The sequence below is a fragment of the Haliotis rubra genome, unplaced genomic scaffold (genome assembly GCF_003918875.1).
Source record: "Haliotis rubra isolate DU_JTF1 unplaced genomic scaffold, ASM391887v1 Scf2063, whole genome shotgun sequence".
Taxonomy (NCBI): domain Eukaryota; kingdom Metazoa; phylum Mollusca; class Gastropoda; order Lepetellida; family Haliotidae; genus Haliotis; species Haliotis rubra.
The window spans coordinates 38,602-42,492 of NW_025766074.1; the positions used below are offsets into that span (position 1 = coordinate 38,602).

General features: G+C 40.8%; 1 long non-coding RNA gene across 1 annotated transcript; it reads left to right on the forward strand.

Moving 5' to 3' along the window:
* The first annotated feature begins 939 nt into the window (after nt 1-939).
* Nucleotides 940-3,827, forward strand: LOC124276152. Its single transcript, XR_006898426.1, has 4 exons — nt 940-1,046; nt 2,878-2,939; nt 3,449-3,490; nt 3,717-3,827. It is a non-coding gene; the product is annotated as an uncharacterized LOC124276152 (long non-coding RNA).
* The last annotated feature ends 64 nt before the right edge of the window (nt 3,828-3,891 follow it).

The window sequence follows — 3,891 nt, forward strand, 5'->3', positions numbered from 1 at the left end:
CCATACCATAACGCTCCGGACACCAAATTGATAACCGTGGACAACGCCCGTGTCAGCATACCCTTCACCTCGCCGTCTGTACACCCTTGCCCTGCCATCTGAGCTGTCCAGATGAAATCTCGATTCGTCAGTGAACAAAACACCATCCCAATCTTGTACCAGGCAAGGCGTACCTGATGGTGACGTTGGAGCAAATTTGGACGTATTGCAGGCCGTCGGGACCGGATGTTGTTCCGTACAGTCCTGATTGGACGTAAGCCAGGAATGGTCCGAGCAGCAAAACTGGCAATCTGGAATCGATTCCCTAGATGGGTCAGCCGAATGAGGTTGTCTTCCTGACGTGACGTCACGCGTGTACGACCCGTCCAAGACAGATCTCTCGTGTTACCATTATGTTGAAAACGTCTACATAGAGATGATATCGTGTTTCGATGGACACCAATATGTCTGACCACTTCCAGTCTCCAGGATACCAACGGCGCGGATGCGATGATCATGATTTTCTGTGAGCCCTGGCATGAGGTACGCGCAAATCAGGTTGAAATTAACGTGTTTTCCACAGCATTCAGATACAAGAGTATAATATACGTGATTATTATATTCATTATCAAGCGTGTGAACTTCAGGTGTCAAAAAAGCGTGCAAAAGGTGAGTAAGTTCACTGTGCACAAAGTGCACGTTCCACGCGCAATACGTGACATCAAATTTCATGCAAAGTGCTTTGGTCCATATATTTTTAGGGTTATTTTCATAATTTGTTCAATAACTTTTCTCTTATGCAATTTTATGTTATGCACAGTTACGTAGAGTATCTGATAAGAATTAACCATGCCGTATATTGTCGCAGTATAAAAACTACATGAATTATTGCTCTTCAGTAGAATGTGTCACGTGTGTTGTGATAAGTAACAAGGGCTATGCGTCATAACTGCGGGGTTTGCTGAGAGGTTTACACGCTGTGCTGGGGACTGGGGACACAGCTAAGCCGGTGATCATAGGCTCACATCGAAGAAAATGAGGAAGCGTATATTCGGAATGCGATGTGGGTAAGTATTGTTCGATGTTTCAGATTTTGTCTTTTAGTGACATTTCGCGACTACTATTCAGAAGACATTCTCTGGTGTTGTAAAAGTTTTGATGTTCAAGTTTTGACATTAGTTATTCTCTGATGCTGACACTTTACATTTGGTCAATCCATCTCATCTAGACGAACACTGTATTATGTCCTCCCCAAACATACAGTCTGTAAGTCAAACCAAAGTAGCTGTAACCCAAATCACAACTTACATAATACCTATCTTGCATGGCAGCAAGGGATTTGGAAATATTACCATGTTGATAAAGTGTAGTCATGTTTTTTCTACATAGTCAATTCCTATACAAAACATCATTTTACCTGGTTGATTATTACAGGTAGTCTCCAACCGTTTAGTTACTTAAGTCTCAAGCACGTCCTCATTTTCTTAACTTACTCATCCTCTGAGCATAAATACTCAGATCACTGTATTTGATACCCGTGACTTAGGACCCAGTCCCAAATTATTACATTTTCTTGAATTTGCATGTGTTTGTGACTGGTACCATCTATTCGTGAACAACTGGTGTCATGAGAGTTTCACAGCGATTCACAGAAATATGTTACGATAGAAACGGACTATGACTGATTTCCATCTTCTGTGTTTGGTTGTCTGGATCCTTCTCCCGTGGTGTGTGTGAGTGCGTGTGTGTGTGTGTGAGAGGGAGAGAGAGAGGTTACCACTGTGAGTCAACATGAGGCACCAGAACACTTGCGTTTTGTATGCAAACAGTTCAGGCGGGTTGGAGCATGCTTATCGCCTCGGGCGAATACTTGCGGTGCGTAGACATTTTTTCTCTGTCTGGACTGAAAACCTACGCAGTTCCGGTATAGCTGTAGCTGTAGAGGTGGCCATGGTGACGAACCCGTTTGAACCTGGCCTGCGCTGCATTTGTGATCTGCCCGGATCTGAGCAGGTCATGTGTTGACCCTGAGTCTGATAAGGGTTCTGCTGTCTTGTATTGGTGCTTGGCGATATGTTGAAAGATCTGGCTACGGTCCAAACCGAGTCGCAGGCCTACAGTCAGTCATGTTTTCACTTCTCACTAGCTGTAAAGTTGTGATGACAGACAACACATTGCCCAACAATTCATGCTGCACTTTAATCTTTAAACTTCACTATCTCAAAAACTATAAGAGATAAACTGATCAAATCTTCACTCAATGTAGACGACACCATTCTCCATCGATTCAACGCATAGCGGAAGTTGGCCGCCAATATGGATTTTTCGCCATTTTGAAAATACTGACATTTTTGTAGATTTTGACGTTTTGATGGAGCCTGTGTTTAAAAATCTTCTCATCCTGAAAGGCAAATATTTTGTAATAGAGGGTGTAGAGAGTTTTCACGTGACAGGTAAACAACGAACAAAATGAATGTGAAGAAGTGATACAAGAAAGGTTCTGAGGTGTGGAACTATATCGGTGTGAAATTCTTCAATTAGATACGAACAAGTATATTATTATTTCTTAAATGATTTCTGATAAAAAAACAACTGTAGTATCACAGCTATGGCGTCTACTTTCCCTCCTAGTACCATATGTTAACGTCTTTTGGTATGACGCGGCCGGGGATCGAACCCGCGACCTTCCGCTCTCCGGGTGGACGCTCTAACCACTACATCACGGAGGCGGTCTTTTAAAATATATACTACATCGACCTGCTTTGCTACATTTGTCTGTAATCATATGTCTGTAAATAGGTATTTTACAATTAAAAATTCCAATCATGTTGATAAAGTTGTCAACAATTGTATGTAGTAAAGAAATATGCGTGTGAATACTTCTTTTCATTGTTTCAGGTCGGCGTGAGGTAAAACGACACAATGCACAAGAATGTATGGTGCCGATCATGGTGATAATGGTAAGTCTTTGATGGTATTTAGAAAGAGAAACATAGAAATGTATTCACATATTATTTTAGTTTTCCTCAATGCTTGCTGGTAAACACACACAACCAAATATGGGTTCTTCCTGTCCATCAGACTGATGTCCCCTGTATTGTTAGTTGGACTCGACAATTAATGGATGTTTCTAATTTCAGTTTTGTTTCTTAAGATTTAGCACTCTTCACGATCTTTATAACTGTTTATATGCATCAAAAGAATTTGAAATTTCAAACTTGATCGAATCCAGTGCCTCACTCAATAGAATTCTCCCAGACAAACATGTCAGGATTACTAGAATTTCCAGAGGTGCGCGTTTGTAAATAGCTGAATGATTATGTGCAGTAATCTCGTATATATGAATGAATCAAGGTTTTATGATCAGCAACCTTATCAGCTTCGACTTCTGCAATCTGACAACTGAGATACAACTGAAAAGCTCTGTCGTAATGGCGATGTTTAAGATAAATCTCTTGTTTGTTCACAGATGGTCTGTACAACATTAACAGTGAAACAGAAAAGCTGACAGGTAAGAATCATATACCTCAACAGATACACGTTCTAAGAACTGTTTTAGTTTCTTCACTGCTGCCTCTCATATGGAGTATATGGAACTAACAAACTGATGGATAACATAGCTCAAGCAACATTGTATTTGCTCCCCAAATGTCTTCAAGCTGTATTTGGCTGGTGCTAGATCATCTCAGAAATTCAATATATAAAAGGGATCTAAACTTATCAATATTCTGTTGCAGATAAATGCTCAGTATGTAAGTCATTAAGAGACAGATACAAGGAAAAATACAAGAAAAGTCCTCGAGATCAGCAATACAACTACATGCAGACTACAACACCATCAGGGGAAAGAAAAGCAAAGAGAAGTCATCAGTCTTGGAGAAAGTAGCAAAGGCAGCGTCAGCGTTACGTAAC